This window comes from Medicago sativa, chromosome 6 (genome assembly GCF_051527215.1).
Source record: "Medicago sativa cultivar Bolivia chromosome 6, Bolivia_mono, whole genome shotgun sequence".
Taxonomy (NCBI): domain Eukaryota; kingdom Viridiplantae; phylum Streptophyta; class Magnoliopsida; order Fabales; family Fabaceae; genus Medicago; species Medicago sativa.
The window spans coordinates 41,820,367-41,837,564 of record NC_140754.1 but is presented as its reverse complement, the minus strand read 5'-3'; the positions used below and the strand labels follow the sequence as shown (position 1 = coordinate 41,837,564).

Below are 17,198 nucleotides of genomic sequence, written 5' to 3'. Positions count from 1 at the left end.
GGAACAAGGAACTGGAAAGAGAGCTACAAGAGCAGAAGCTAATGCTGTTAAAGTTCAACGCTGAAACAAATGCTAAGATGGAAGATGTAAGAATCAGAGAAGAGAAGCACAAGTCAGAAATGGAACGAAAGCTGGCAGAAACTCAAGAAATACTGAAGCAGATCTTAGAAAACCAAAACAAGCCAACCCCTTAGTTGCACACCCATAGCATGCTTGTTTATCTTTTTGCTTCTGATAAGTATTGTTTTATCTTTTGCTTCTGACATAGTATTTGCTTCTGACTTAGTCTTTGCTGTTGATTACCTTTTGCTTCTGAACTCTGTGTATATTGTTCATATTATTTAGTTTCTGCTCTGATAATCTTTTTAGTTTTTATGCTCTGTTTAATTTATTTTATCTATAGAAGATGGTTTATATGCTTTAATTATGTTTATATGTTGCTCTGACCTTTATTCTATGTTTTTCTCATCTCTTCTTTTTGTTTAATTCTTTTTGTTAATGACAAAAGGGGTATATGTGATAGTATTTAAAGGCTCTGAGCCCCATTAATGATATTTGAAAATTATTTTGAAAAACTTCTATCATTTTTTACCTGAAAGGTATAAGCTATGAACGAAAGAAGGAGTATCAAATTTCAAATAAAATTAATTGAACCATTATTCTTATCTGTAATCTACTTCTTTTCACTTTATTTTAAGCTCTGATATTATTGTGCGCTAAAATGAATTTAATTAACCTGGATAGAACTTAGGGGGAGCTTACAAACCTCACCTTAAAGGCTATCAGACTCAGGGGGAGTTAGAGCTTACAAACCTCAGACTCTGAGCTTACAAACCTCAGAACCCCAAAATCAACTTGTTAATTAGATTAACAACAATTGATCAATTTTAAATACTATTGTTTGTCATCATCAAAAAAGGGGAGATTGTTGAAACAAAATGTGTTTAACAATGAACCTTAAAGAGTTTTGATGATAACAAGGTATTAAAAATTGTAAATTGGACTAGCTAATATTTGTTCAAGTGTACAGGACCATAGTTAAAAATTTATATCATACAAAGGTTCTGAATGAGCAAATAAAGAGCTAAAGAAATCAATGAAATTGAAGCTTAGATGCTCCTGAAGGCAAAGTGCTCCTGAAGACTAAAGCGCTCCTGAAGGAAAAGTGCTACTGAAGACTAAAGGGCTCCTGAAAGTCAAAGTGGTCCTGAAGACAAGAGGTCCTGAAGCACCACGTCATCAGAAGCTGCCTCATCAGAAGCCATTTCACCAAAAGCTGAAGATCAACTGGATTTGCAAAATTCAAGGATTCAAGAGTTGCTTCTTGGATCGAAATTCATCTAAAGACAGCAGAAGACTAGAGGAACTTTGCAACGGTCATTTCAAAAGTGTTTGAAGGCTTTTTGGTTGCAAAAGGAACGATAGCGTTGACATTGTACTATGTACGAACTGTACAACCACCTTCTCCACGACTCTGCAGTTGTCCACGCTACAAGACAAGAAAACATCTCCAGAATACGGCTACGCCTGCAAAGATGTTCCTTCACAATGGGAATGGATTTCAAATTGGTTCTTCATAGGACAACAACCAAATCAGGCAAAAGTTCATTGGTGAAAGATCAAGTTTCAACAACGACTCTTTGATGTGTTGGCAATTTCACACGTCTCTTTCACACCTCTATATAAAGGAGTGAAGATTTAGTGATTTGGTAATGCTTAACGAACGACTTAACTACATTTTACAAGTGCCAAACCTCTGCTGAAATTGTTCTGCATTCACTTAGAATTTCTGTTTCTCAAAGTCTTATCTTAGAATTTCTTAAGTCTTAGAGTCTGTATCTGATTTGTATTGTGAGCACCTCTGATTGTATATCAAGTGTTCAACCTCAAACATTATTCTTTGTAATCTTGTTTGTTTAGAAGTCTCTTGCAGTTGTGCTTGAGCATAGAAGTCTCTTGATTGTGTTCATGAGCATAGGAAGACTCTTGCGAAGTGTGCTTGAGCAAAGGAAGTCTCTTGCTGTGTGCTTGAGCAATTGTAATCAGATATTACATCTTAGTGAACTCTCCTTGGAAGTGCAAGGGGGACAAGACTGCTTCTGGTTTGTGGAAGGAACCTGTATAATTGCTTTGTGTCTTTCTTCTTCTCTCTCTCTGTTTTTTATCCGCTGCGTTTAGATTATGTTTATCACTTTAGAAGTTGTCTCACTTAGCTTCTGACCAGTGTGTTCAGTTTTTAAGAGAAACGAAGAATTTTTCAAAACACAAATCAACCCCCCTTCTTGTGTTTTTTCTCACCTTCACGTAAGTTGCTCCATGATGGCATTTGACTCTACCATCCTGAATGAGTAGAGTTGTTGCTTTAGAAATTGCCGATGAGCCAAAGACTATGTCATGTACAAAGACTCTAAATTTAACCACATTGATGCCGTGGTTGGTTCCTTTGCTACTTCTCTCAAAACTTTATCCCTGAGGCACAAGACAATGGCACTCCTGGCCTTGCCACCATCTCGGTCTTCTCCGCTCGTGACATGGTGACCGGTAACGAACCTTCACCCTTCAAAGCTTTCTCACACTTCTGCTGTATTAAAACCGCTTCCATCTTTACCTTCAATAACCCAAAATCGTTATCTCCGGTCAACTTCTCAATATCCCACTTCGAACCCATGGTACTTGATTATCCTTTGACCCTTGCCCCACGGTGGGCGCCAATTGTTGTGCATTCAATGAGAAAACACACAAATAACAAACATTATGTGTGGACCATGGGATAGTCAAGCAACCAATGCAAGTGGAGCACAATTATAATCACAAGCAAAAGTAGAAAACAACGAGAGAAAGGAAGAGAGAACACAAAAGAATTTGTTGACCCAGTTCGGTCCAAATTGACCTAGTCAGGGGGAGAGGGCAGCCCTCCGTTTCACTATATGATGAGTAACTTTACAAAAGTGATATCAATGGGTTACAAGAATAAGTCTCCTTCCTAATTATACCCAAAGCCCTAATCTCTTCCCGTAACCAAGAGACTCAATCCTAATAGTGTTTCCCAAGGTGAATCAACCATCAAACCCTAGTGTTTGTTCCCAAGAGACAAACTCTATACAAACCCTATTTTTGTCGTTGTCTTTCTAAACCCTTGTTTCAACCCCCTCTATCTCAAGGTTTACACTGGTACAATGTCTATATTTATATTAAAAGCATCCCTCATAAATTGGAACCAAATCAGGCCCATATTTTCAATCTTCTGCGCGAAATCGGGCTCCGATTTTCCCAGATCGTGCTCCACTTTTTTACGAATGGGAAGTGCCAATTCTGGTCCAAAAATCATACTCCTATTTTTCAAATCGTGCTCCGATTTTTCAAATCGTGCTCCGATTTTGACAGCTTCAGCAAACTTCAATTTCTCCAATTTTGAGTCACTTTCACAACAATCTCCACCTTGACTCTAAATTAGTGATGATGCCAATTTATCATCAACCACCATGTTGCTCTTTCCCTTGCTTCCCACTACACCAAGTAGCTCCACAAGTTTACACCCTAACCCCTTCAGCCATTGGAATGTCTTCTGCATTCTCGAAGGTCCTTGCAGTACAACTACACTTGGAATTTTAGGTAGTTATACAAGCATTCACCTTAACCTCTTCAGCGATCGGAACATCTTCCGTCTTCTCAAAGAGTCCTTGCAGTCCAACTACACAAGGAGTTATAGGTAGTTCTACAAGCTCTCACCATGACATCTTCAACACAGGACATCTCCAGCTTCCTTGAAGTTCTCCTTGCATCCAATCACCCTTGGCCTTTTTTTAGGGTAATCCCGCAAGCTGTGCTATACATTCTTCAACCTCTGGAATGCCTTCCGTCTTCATGAAGAAATCCCTTGCTCACCATAGAGCATAGCACCCAAGGTCCTCCATAGTCGTACCATTACTGGTGTGTTCAACTCCACCTCAAGCTGAGCGTACTCTACCTCAACTAGCAAATGCGTACATCCCACTATGTCTTCAACCTTGAAACTCCACCTCAACAGGTAGATCATGAGTATTGTTGCCTCCGCCTCTCCAGACTGATCATGAGTATTCTTACCACCGCCTCTCCAGGCTGATGTTGAGTGTATAACGTCTCTCCAGACGACCACCGCTCCACTAGGCATCACTCCCATGGCAAGACATGTAACGCCCTATTCTATTAATTATTTATTTTATCGAGTTTAGTGTCTTTTTTGTATAATTTATTTCAATAATTGTTATGCGTTATTTGTGCTCTTACATGATTAATTGTCTCTGTGTGTATTTTTGGTTGGGATTATTAGAATTCGGATTTTTCTAAGTTGAGTGAATAGTAATATTTTAATTAGATGTGAGCCGACCGTTATTATTAGTATATTTTGGTAAAAGAAAAAGACTAACGTGTGCGCGCTAGTTGGAGCAATTAGGTTGCTGTCCTTATAAATATATTCTACTGTTTGTCGTTTACATGAGTGATTCTTTATATGATAATCATAAGTCCTTGCAGCTATCTAGTATTATAAGGTATATGCACCATAAACATATATATATATATATATATATATATATATATATATATATATATATAGACACACACACTTCTTTTTCTTGTTGAAAGAACCATATAGGAGACAGGTTTACCATTTGCTAGATATTGACTATTTAACTATGAATTATTCCCCACTAACAGCCTAGTGCCAGCAATTGAATATATCATATGGCTGCCCTTGTTTTAGGGAGTCCACTAACGCCACTAACACCTAGTCCTTGAGCCTCATCAAGTTATAAATTCACCCTTGACTATCCCAAAGTTCAGCCACGCCTCCATGTTCCGGCAACCGTTTTACCTTTGTGCAATATCATAAGAACCTAAAAACTTGCTCGTGCATTTGATTGGAATTAATCTTAGGGACGTCTTACGTCGAAGGAAAAACACTCAAAGGTAACGGTGAGATTCAATAATCTTAAGTCTATGATTCTGAAAATTGCATATAACATGTTCTAGGATTAGTTTTTGAGAATTTGAGAATTAGGGTTGTATAAACATATGGGTAGTGAATGACTTTTGTTTCTAATGTTTTTTTTTATGATCTTTTAATGAATCCATGTAATTTGTGCTCTAATTTACTTCTAATTTGCTCCAGTAATTTTGAGTATATTCTTTCCTCTAAATTCATTACACTACAAGAAATGTTGCATATTGCTAGGGAATAATGCCAGGAGCAAGAACTCCTGGCAAATTTGCCAGGAGCAATGCCAGGGATGCCCCTGGGAAAATGACTTTAAAAAAGGTGGGACCCAATTCTCATAAAACCCCTGGCAAAGTGTAAAGTAGAACTCCTTTTCTTCACATCTGCTCAGGCCATACATAAAACACACGCTTCATTTGCTTTTCTTCTTTTTCTCTCTAGAAGCTTTCACCTCCAACAAAACCTATTCGCCGCCGCCTCCTCCTCCTCCCCGTTGGCCATCTCCATCCTCCAACATCATCCATCCGTTCATTCTTCTTCTCCTTCTTCTTTCCTTCATTAAACCCATTCTCTCTCTTTCTCTCTCCCTCTCCCCCTATCTCAATTAGGGTTTCCATGGTTTCATCATACCTTCACTTCAGTTCCCTCTCTATCAATCTATTCTGAATATTTGGCTTCAATAACCACACATCAAATTCACCATATTCTTTTTCTTCTTCTTTGCTGCACTTTCTGTTTTCTTCGATGGTTAATTCAGCTCTACCCATTTCTGAAGTCTTCGGTTTATGGTAAGTTCAAATATTCTTTGTGTTTCTTATTCGATTCTTGAATTTTTAGGTTATGGGTGTGTTTTAATTTTTGTCCCCAAAATTAGTTGCTTGTGTAGATTAGATTAGATGGTATTTTAGTGTCCATGGAAAGTTTATTATTTTATAATGATTTTGCTGTTATTTTTGTGAAGAAAAAAAATCATGGTTTCTCTTTGGCTGTGATAGAATCCATACATCAGTTGACTTGGATTGGTGTTTGAAAAGTTAGGGTAATGCTTAGGCTTAGTTCACATCATAGTGGTAATACTATTATTACTAGAATTCTTGTTTAAGATGATTATAATATTTGTTCTAGCATTCCTATTGTTACAAAATTCATCCACCAACCTTGTTTTTGCAACATCTCAATGCAATATTGTGAAGTTCCTTCCTGGTTTTCAAGGACCCCACGGTGAAACTGAAACAGATGAAAATGCCGCTGAATTGTTCTACTATTTTACAGAATCTGAGAATAATCCTAAACAAGATCCTCTCTTGCTTTGGTTAGGTTAACTGATGTTCCCGGTTGCTCTGCTTTCTATGGCCTTGCCTTTGAAATAGGTAATAACTACTTAACTAATTATATCAATCCCATTGTTTCCCAACGAATTATGTATTAGTTATAGGTGAATTAAATTTAGAATTTGGGAAGATAATTTTTTGTTGTTGTTTTGGTTATTAAGAGTTTCATGTTTGATTTATAAGCAGCACATAGAAGCCCAGGCCAAAGAACTCGATCATAGAATGCACCCGGTGGAGGAACTTGAAGAGAATGAAAGAGCGGCAAATGAAAATGTAAGCTTAACCACACTTGCTACAAGTTTAATATGATCCCTTAATTGTGATTTGTGAAGGTTTTGTTGACTTTTTTTATTTTGTGGAATGTATGTTTTGTTGTGTGGTTATGGGCTGTGGGTAATTTGCGTGAGGCATTTGGTGTCAATACTTTTTTATCTCTTGGAATCAATTGGCCTCTTTGTAATGCAGATCGAGGGGCTAATGATGGACATAGCAGCTGCTCAAGAAGAAATTAACAGATGAAAATTAGCAGCAGAGCAAGAAGCTGCTGTGGGCACAGGTGTTGAACAACGCTTTGTGGCAGGTATGGAATGCTATTAGTTAGGAATATGTTTTTTTTTTTATTTACAAGTTTGCTATGTTTGGAGGATGTAACTGAATAAATTTCTAAGTTGCAGCTGATTGCAATTATATTCTCTATTTTTATTTTTCGTTATGCTCATGTATATTTAAATGCACAATTTTATTTATTTGCTGGATTGTGTTAATATTAACTATAATTTGAGGGGAACTTAGTTCCACCATTCTTCACTCTGTTGTAAATTTGAGCCTTGTCAATTTTTTTATCGATTTTGAACTTTGTATGCTCCTTTTATGTGTTAATTGGCACACCTATACTGTGATTTGTGAACTTTTCCATCAATTTTGGATTGGGATGCCATGTTTGTGTATTTTTGTTTGGTCTAAAATGGTCTGGCCGGGCATCTGGTCTGATGGAGCTTTCAACCCATCTAATTTATTTTATTTAGTGTGCACGTAGTAAGTTGTGTTAAGATACTATGATATGTTTTATTTTTACATTTATTTTTTTTTGCATTAAAAGCTCTTATGAATTGACTAATCAAGTTTATGAGGATTCGAAGAGTTTTCGTATGCAATTGAGTTTGACAACCTACTTCTCACTGCTACACATGATTATACCCTTTTTTCTTTTTATATCAAAAAAGAAAGTGATATTTATACCAGCTGTTAGTTTTCTTCTAAAATTCATTATAATATAATGAACTTGAAATTCATTAGTAGTACATGAAAGTATTTTTAACAATATGTTTGATTTGGGAAGTAGTCATTTGGGTGTTATGGAAATCGAGAAATGATCGTATTTTTAACAATGTGAATGCCACGTGGGATGAAATCGTGGAGGAGGTAAAAGTTTTGTCGTGGAGGTGGATTCTTGGTAGAACTAACACTCCGCCGTGCTTGTTTTATGAGTGGTGTTGGAGTCCACGTGACTGTTTGGTGTGCTAATTGGTTGCTGCCCTGTGGTTCTGTTTTGGTCCAGCTGTGTTGGTTTTGGGAGGCAGCGTAGCAGGGCTGCTGTCATGACAGACCAGCACCTGTTGCTGCTGCTCCAGGCGGTGTTAACAGGGGCTTTAGTTGTTCTTTTCTCTTTTGTTGTCTGGGCTTAGATTGGTTACTGGTAGGCGGGTTTGTAGGCTTTGCTATGGGTTTGAATTTTGTTGTTTTGCTTGAGATTTCACAGTCATAGCATCAGCCTAGTGGTTTTTTGTTAGCGCCTGTTTTTAGTGTTTCTGGCATTCCACAATTTGTTGTGGATTGGTGGTGGGGCGATGTTACGCTTATTGGCGGCATCCTTGTATTTTTTCTTGCGTCGTCTCTTAGCTTCTTGCGAGAGTTTCGGCTTAATAATATTTGCCGTTTCAAAAAAAAAAATTAGTAGTACATGAAAATTACTATACCAATTTAGTATCACATTCGAATATTTGTCTAATTACTTGTAAATGTAGGGAGTCTCAGTGCAATGTAATTGTGGCATAAGTATTAACTATTGTTATATATTTGTGGCAGCCTTTATGTCAATTCTCCACATGTATGAGAGTTTTGGTTGGTGGAGACGAGCGGATTATCTGAAAGTGCATTTTGCCGAGAGCTGGAATGAAATGCATCATTTGCTCATTATAGAAGTAAGATCTTTGGCAACTTTTTTCTGCTATGACGTTCTTTAACAAAGAAAGTGCTTTTTGTTTTAAACTATCTTGTTCTGCTATGACGTTCTTTTGATGTCGTTTAGAGGAATGAGAACTTAGATCTATTTTAAGTGTTTTATAATGTGTATAGTTGGTTGGCTATTTTGAACAATTGCGAGTCACCTTTGAAATTTTTTTGTAGAAGAACTATGTTATCATGTTTCAGTTTCCTTTGAAATTTGATGTCACTGGTTGCCTGAGATTTAAAGTAATTTTTAGTGATTCTGTTATTCATTTTTTCTTTGCTTTATTCTCATTAATCTCATTTGAATGATACCAACTATTTGACTGCTAGTTCATTTATGTGTTATTCAGTTTAGATAGTTTGCTATTTCAGCTGAATGCAAACTATTTGGTGGATTCTCTTTGAAGTGCCTATACAACTGAGTACCAGGAAAAAGGTCAAATAAAATCAAGGAATCACCTTATTTTTTGACTAGTTTAGTGCCTGCTTTCCTTTCCTTTCAATAAATGTTATATATAATGATATATGTTGGAGGTTATTTAGATGATATTTCAAATTATTTATGGAATATATGCTTGTTGAATATTCAAATTATTATGGAATATATACATTTTAAAATGTTTTATAAAATTATTTTAATTATTAAATTTTAATATTTTGAATTTTTAAACAATTAAAAAATGTTTTTTTTAAAAAATTTGTACGCATTTTGCCAGGGGTTAACCCCTCACAAATCCCCTGGCAGCGTTTGATTTGATCTCTGAAAAGTGTGCAGGACGCGTCATAAAAGTTGCCAGGGGTTGTACCAAGGTTTGGGCCCCACGCAATTTGCCAGGAGCTAAAGCCCTGGCAGGGTCATTTGCGATGAGCAGATTTGCTGGGTATTCTGCTCCTGGCAAAACTCCTGGCAAACGTCCATTTGCCAAGGATTTCTGCATTTTGCCAGGACTTCTGCCCCTGGCAAAATGCAACATTTCTTGTAGTGTTATTTTTATGTGTTAAATTCGTAGTTGATTCATGGTTATGTTGTGTTAAGTGAGTTTCAAAACCTTCGATTACATATTCACTATTGATTTTGCGTTTATTCACTTTGATTTGGTAATCGACGTCATCTTATCCTTTTTATATTATTAATTTGTTTTTTTTTAGTAACCCAAAGTGAAATATGATATAGCAATAAGTGTTCAAAGATTACTTATCATTTAGATTCAATGAATATTAATTAAATATCATGATAATGCTTCTATGATCGGCTGTCAATTGAATATATATATATATATATATATATATATATATATATATATATATATATATATATATATATATATATATATATATATATATATAAGTCACATGAACCAATTTCTATTGATTGGATGTGTTGAGTTTTTGCTTCTAGGTGTATCTACTACATGCGTTTGGACTTGCTTAATATTTGATATCAATTGATCAAACTTCAAACTTACACGTGCTGGAACTAATGAAAATTCTAAAAGGAAACTTTGATTTTGCTTCAGTAGTTGCCCATGTTGTTGTTGAACCTTGATTAAGTTGATTAATGTTATTAGTAAAGTAATGTTGTTATATATGCATTAAGTGGAATAATTGTGATGTTTAAAGTTGATGTGGTTCATTTATTGATACTTGTGAACTGTGTATATGCTGACCTTGTGCTGTTGAATTGTTATTAAGATGTAAATGTCAGTTTAAGTTGTGAAGATGTAAGATGTTGTCCAAATTATCGGAGTCATATGTGATGTTCATTATGTTTCTAAGTCGTAGATGTTGAGTCCATGCATACTCATTCAAGTTGAGGCATGATGCCTTGGTGCTTTTGCTCAATTAAGTTGAGGGCTTGATGCCCTAGAGCTTTTGCTCAATTATGTTGGGGGCTTGATGCCCTGGGAGCCTTTTTACGCTCAAATATGTTGAGGGCTTGATGCCTTGGATTGGTACCACATGCATTTGCATTGTCAAGATGATTTAAGAAGTTGAAGTTGCATAGCCAAGTCAAAGTCGTCAAGTTGTTAAGATTAATTTATGAAGTTGATTATGAAGTTGATGTTGATGATTGATTTTGAAGTTGTTTATGATGATGCTATGATTTTATAAGATTGTTATTATGATATGTTAATGATGTTTATGTTGTTAAATATAATTGATGAATTATATGCTCAATATTGTTGTTTGTGAATCTCACCCCTTCTGCTTGAAAATGTTGCTCTTCGTATGGGTAACTTACAGGTAACCAAGATTAGTTGCGGTCGTGAGTGGACTCCTCACAAGTGCGTCTTAGGTGCTCTGATACGTAACGGGATGGGAAATTATTGTTGCTTTCTGTTCCTTACGTATTATTTTAAGAAGATTTTCATGAACTATTATTGAACTAAAATTTTATGAGACTTTATGTTGAGGCCCTTGTGCCAAAGATTATTTAAGATGTTGAAATAATTCCACTGCGAAGTTTTAAGTATCATGTTGTTGGATTTTGAAGAATTAATATTTATTATTCAGCTTATGATTTTATGAAGAGAATGTGACATTCCGTTTAAGTTGATAAACTCTGATTTTTATTATGAAATTTTTATATTGGGAAAACGGGGTGTTACAAGACACATCACCTTCTTCATCCTCCAAACAACACAACACCATCAGAGCATCCGCATCCTCATAACCCTCAGAGATAATTTGTGCGGAGTTACCATTAATCTTCGGACAATCCTTCATGAAGTGACCCATCTTCTGACAGTTAAAGCATTCAGACTTTGACTTTTTATCACTATTTCTCCGGTTACCTTTATCTTCATCCTCAAGTTGCAGCTCAATATTCTCCAAGTCATCAAGGATTTTTTTTAACTCTGTAAGTTGCTCCATGATGGCCTTTGACTCTACCATCCTGATTGAGTAGAGTTGTTGCTTTGGAAATTGCCGATGAGCCAAAGACTTTGTCATGTACATAGACTCTAACTTTGACCACATTGATGCCGCGGTTGGTTCCTTTGCTACTTCTCTCAAAACTTTATCCTTGAGGCACAAGACAATGACACTCCTGGCCTTGTCCACCATCTCGGTCTTTTCCGCTCTTGACATGGTGACCGATAACGAACCTTTACCCTTCAAAGCTTTCTCACACTTCTGCTGTATTAACACCACTTCCATCTTTACCTTCCATAACCCGAAAATCGTTATCTCCAGTAAACTTCTCAATATCCCACTTCGAACCCATGGTACTTGATTATCCTTTGACCCCATGGTGGGCGCCAATTGTTGTGAATTCGATGAGAAAACACACAAATAACAAACTTGATGTGTGGAGCAAGGGATAGTCAAGCAACCAATACAAGTGGAGCACAGTTATAATCACAAGCAAAAGTAGAAAACAACGAGAGAAAGGAAGAGAGAACACAAAAGAATTTGTTGACCTAGTTCGGTCTAAATGGACCTAGTCTGGGGGAGACAGCAGCCCTCTGTTTCACTTTATGATGAGTAACTTTACAAAAGAGATATCAACGGGTTACAAGAATAAGTCTCCTGCCTAATTCTACCCAAAGCCCCAATCTCTTCCCATACCAAGAGTCTCAATCCTAATAGTGTTTCCAAAGGTGAATCAACCCTCAAACCCTAGTGTTTGTTCCCAAGATACAAAATATATACAAAACCTGTTTTTGTCGTTGTCTTTCTAAACCGTTGTTTCATCCCTCTCTGTCTCAAGGTTTACACTGATACAATGTCTATATTTATTGTAAAAGCATCCCTCATAAATTGGAACCAAATCAGGCCCATAAAAATACCTTTTATTTTTATTCTTCTACGCGAAATCGTGCTCCGATTTTGCCAGATCGTGCTCCAATTTTTTACGGATGGGAAGTGCCAATTCTGGTCTAAAAATCGTACTCCGATTTTTCAAATCTTTGCTCCGATTTTGACAGCTTCAGCAAACTTCAATTTCTCCAATTTTGGGTCACTTTCACAACAAAAAATATGGGGGTTAGGGTGAGATAAGACAGCTCTAGCAGTACTATGAGCTACCATATTTTTTTGTCAAATGACAAACGAAAGTACATAGTCAGGATTACTACATAAGATGCTATTACATTCAAATACAAGATCACCATCAGGGGCGGACCTGAGCAGGACAGGGTGTGGCAATAGCGACACCAGCTCAGGCCCAATTTGTTTGTTTAAAAATTAACAGCCCAGTCCATAACTCAATTTTATTTTCAGTAAGTACGTGGAAAATTACACGCATGTTTTCCTTCCTTCTCCTCTCTCAACCGGTCAGCCCATCTCATCTCTCTCAGTCGGCCAGTCCATGTCAATCTCCTCTCTTCTTCTCTTTCAAGTTAGTTTTGAAATCACTATAATGAAATTGATAATAGTAGTGAGAGTAATTGAATCATCATATTGAAATTGAATTATTGATTTTAACTTTTAGGGTTTGGTTACTAAAATTGATTTTATATTTTTTTGAAGTTGAAATTGAATTAGGATGTTGGTTGCTTATGTTGTGTTCATGTGTTGTTTTTATTTGTTTATTTTGTTTTGTTTGCTCATTGGTTCCTTTGATAACCTTTGATAACCAGTAGCTTGTGTTGTGTTGGCCTTAGATGGTTTAGCTTTGTTCTTTTTTTTATTTTCTTTGATTGCCTTATAGCTGTTTGGATGGTTGTATTTTGGTTTTAGGTTTGATTGCCTCTAATATTTTAGTCGGCCAGTCCATGTCAATCTCCTCTCTTCTTCTATTTCAAGTTAGTTTTGAAATCACTATAATGAAATTGATAATAGTAGTGAGAGTAATTGAATCATCATATTGAAATTGAATTATTGATTTTAACTTTTAGGGTTTGGTTACTAAAATTGATTTTATATTTTTTTGAAGTTGAAATTGAATTAGGATGTTGGTTGCTTATGTTGTGTTCATGTGTTGTTTTTATTTGTTTATTTTGTTTTGTTTGCTCATTGGTTCCTTTGATAACCTTTGATAACCAGTAGCTTGTGTTGTGTTGGCCTTAGATGGTTTAGCTTTGTTCTTTTTTTATTTTCTTTGATTGCCTTATAGCTGTTTGGATGGTTGTATTTTGGTTTTAGGTTTGATTGCCTCTAATATTTTGTTTGTTGTATAATTGAATTATGAATTTGGATTAAGAGATTTTTTCCGGTTATGCCTAGAGACAAATCTAGTAGTAGAAGTGAGAGTAACAAAGTCATTGACTTTGAAATATTGGAAGCAGATCCTTCCCGCACACCTGCAATTTGCTTACCATTCAGACAAAAAATATTACAAAAAATATTGCCCCACTAGTATTGGAAGTCCAGGTCCGCCCCTGAATTCACCATATTCATCATGAGGAATAATGTGAGTTTTAACAGCATCCACAAAGTTTTTCTATCTGTTTCAAACATTGGTAGTGCCATTTTTAGAGATTATAGGAGACAAATAGATTCTGCTTCCAAGACATAGGTCCCGTTTGTTTCAGATTTTTTTAAAAAAAAATCACTTTTTTCATTTTTAAGTGTTTGTTTAGGATTTTTCAGAAAAATCATTTTATCAAAAAAAATCTATTTTGACCCTAAAATGAAAAGCTATTAGGATGAAATGTTAGACTAGAAACTAAATTGCACCTCTGTGATAAATTGCACCTGGTCAGGAAACAAAACATAGACAACAACACCTACACGACTACATCTCAAGCACAAGTAAATGTCCAAAATATAAAGAAATAACACTTCACTTAACCACCATTTATACCTTCATTAAAGTTAAGAGAAAATAAAATCTCAATAGTACTAATTATCACAAAAGCAATCAAAAACAACCATGAGAGATAGGGGTGGAAATGGGCTAGGCCGGGCTGGACTTTGTAAGGCCTAAGCCTGGCCTACTTCAAAAATTATAGGCCTGAGCCTGGCCTATTACCCGTCATAGGCTCATTTTCGAGGCCTGGCATGGGCCTTTTAAAGGCCTGATGAAGCCTGAAAGCCTATTTAAAAGCCTATTTTATGCTAACGCCTGGCAACACATGTAAGCCTACTCCTAAATAGGCCAAAACTTATTAAGGCCTAAAGCACACAAGTATGTTTGTTACTAAATAATGAATTCTTACGAAGGTCTAATCACACCAATATATCAACTACTAAATAACCAATCAAATGAAGGTCTGTCTTTATGGAAAAAAAAATTCAAAAATATCAATAATGGACAATATATTATATATGAAAAGCTTAATAGGCCGGCCTGATGAGCTTAATAGGCTTTTTTGCAAGCCTTAGCCTGGCCTGTTTAATTAAATAGGCCTTATAAAAAGCTTGAGCCTGACCTTGTTAATAAACGAGCTGGGCCGAGCTAGGCTTTAAATAGGCTAGGCCGTAGGCCCCTGTCGGACGGCCTGACCTGTTCCCACCCCTAATGAGAGAGGTTAAAAGGATCAAGATTCAATATAATAAAATGTAATGGATCAAAGAATAGATGACACTTAATATCAACCATATAATAAAAACACGGTTTTCTTATACAACAACACAAAAACCTCCAAATAATTAGCTAATCCACATATAACCTATTAAGCACAAATACCGACACGGACACCGATAATAATTCGAGAAAATGAATATTCAATCAGAAGTGTCTGGTGTCTCACAGTGATACCTACACTGAATACAAGTGACTATTGGTGACATTGAATATTAACCATATACAAAACACTTATATGACAAAGTATACCAAAACAATCAAATAATTAACTACTCCACATAGATAGAATCAAAATCCAAACCTCAATGATAAAAATGTTCCAATGGTGAGTACATTGAACATGCATTAGTAATTGTGTCTTGAAACCCAAATATCAATCTCAATCGGTTTGCTGAAAACCTCTAATCGGAACAGAAATTGAGAGAAAAATCAGGACATTCAAAACCTCGAATGGTTTTTGCAAGAATGATACATACCTTGTTCATCATTGAGATCTATTGGATCAACGAAAACAGGCTTCAATAGAGATTCGAACAACTGCACATAATTAACAGATGAACAATCGCAAACAAGGAGATGAAATCGAAGGAAAAAGGAACAATAATGGAAATAGATCAGTGAATTACAAGCTTGGTAAACTCGTACACGAAAATTGGAGAAGAATGAGCCTTGTAATTAGGGTTTACGTACCTGCCGATTGGAGAATATCGATTAAGAGTCAAAATCAATCGGAGATGACGAGTTCGAACGGAGATGACGAATTTGATCGAAGATAATAAATTTGATTGGTGACGAAGGACGGCGAAGGAGGCGGTGAGAGACAGAGAGTAGCGTAGATTGATAAATATTAATATTTAAAGTATCTTATAAATTAATATAAATTATAATATAGTAATAATAAGAATTTATTTATTTAATTTTAACATTATAACTAAAAAATGTAACGAGTCGAAGACAATTGCGGTAAAAGAATTTATTTTATAAGTTTTCTGTTAATTGGCAGCCAATACACTTTGAAATAGCTGCTGATAAATTAGTAGCAAAATCCGGTAGCAAATTCTATTTTTTCTTGTAGTGAAAACTTTGTCATCATTGTCATCTAACTCTATGTTCATTTCCCTTGGAAAATTTATATCGTTATCAATCTTTCTACTTTCTTTACCATCCAATTCATTTGATTCTAAAACATGAACTTCAAAATATTCTTTCCTTTTTCTTGTGCCTTCATTGCATTTACGATTCCTATAATGCAACCATTCTTGCTCGATCTCTGTCTCTAGGGTACGTGCAGTAATGGAAAGAGTAGATACACACACAAAGTGTCAAAGGAATTACAAAAACAATACAAAGTGGCTTCGCGAGTGATGCACTGATGTTGCATTTTCTTTATCTGTTTCAACTTCGACATAGTCAGAGGATCATTTTGGAACATGTAGAGACAATAATCCAACAACTGGAGAAGCAAAGGATTGCAATAAAGACTCCAAAGATTTATCCAAAACATATATAGCAGTCCATGATTTCTCAAGAACTATTTTTGCATATATTCTACTATCCACATAGTCGATTTTTTTTAAAAACACTAACGACAACGGTAAATCTAGAAAAACATTAAATGTCCAAATCAATCCTTCAATTGTCATGAAAAAACATTTTAATTTGGATCTTGCAAAGTTACATGGTAACAAATTTTGATGGTGGTGGCAGCATGAATGCATGTCTCAGACTAAGAAAATATCACATACATTGGATGTTTCCAATTCCATGTTGTAAGTTCATAGTTTCATAAGATTAGTTGGCAGATATACGTTTAACTCATCACCATCATTAGTTGGAACATTAAGCATGAGTAGAGCAAAGCAAATAGAATAGATTGTTAAGCAAACAAATTTAAGCCTCTCAAAAGACATATTATCATTCTTATGAGTGTGGACTCCCTTTCTTTTATTATATATGAAATATAAGATGAGACTTGAGATTTAGCATGAAATATAAAAATAAATTATGTTAATAGGATTGACATAATTCGAACAATAATATATATAAAGATGAATAAAAAACCATAAGCAAAATAAACTCAGCAACGTTCAACAATTCTAAGCCTTCGAAAATCTTATAAATTCTCATGGCAAGTATGATGTATCCCATACCATAATTATAGACCTTCCAACGGAATATATGTGTGTGGTCC

General features: G+C 35.6%; 1 long non-coding RNA gene across 1 annotated transcript; it reads left to right on the top strand.

Moving 5' to 3' along the window:
* The first annotated feature begins 5,183 nt into the window (after positions 1-5,183).
* On the top strand, positions 5,184-9,129 carry LOC146915213 (uncharacterized). Its single transcript, XR_015013259.1, has 6 exons — positions 5,184-5,763; positions 6,293-6,345; positions 6,493-6,579; positions 6,772-6,886; positions 8,392-8,507; positions 8,886-9,129. It is a non-coding gene; the product is annotated as an uncharacterized LOC146915213 (long non-coding RNA).
* Positions 9,130-17,198: the final 8,069 nt, after the last annotated feature.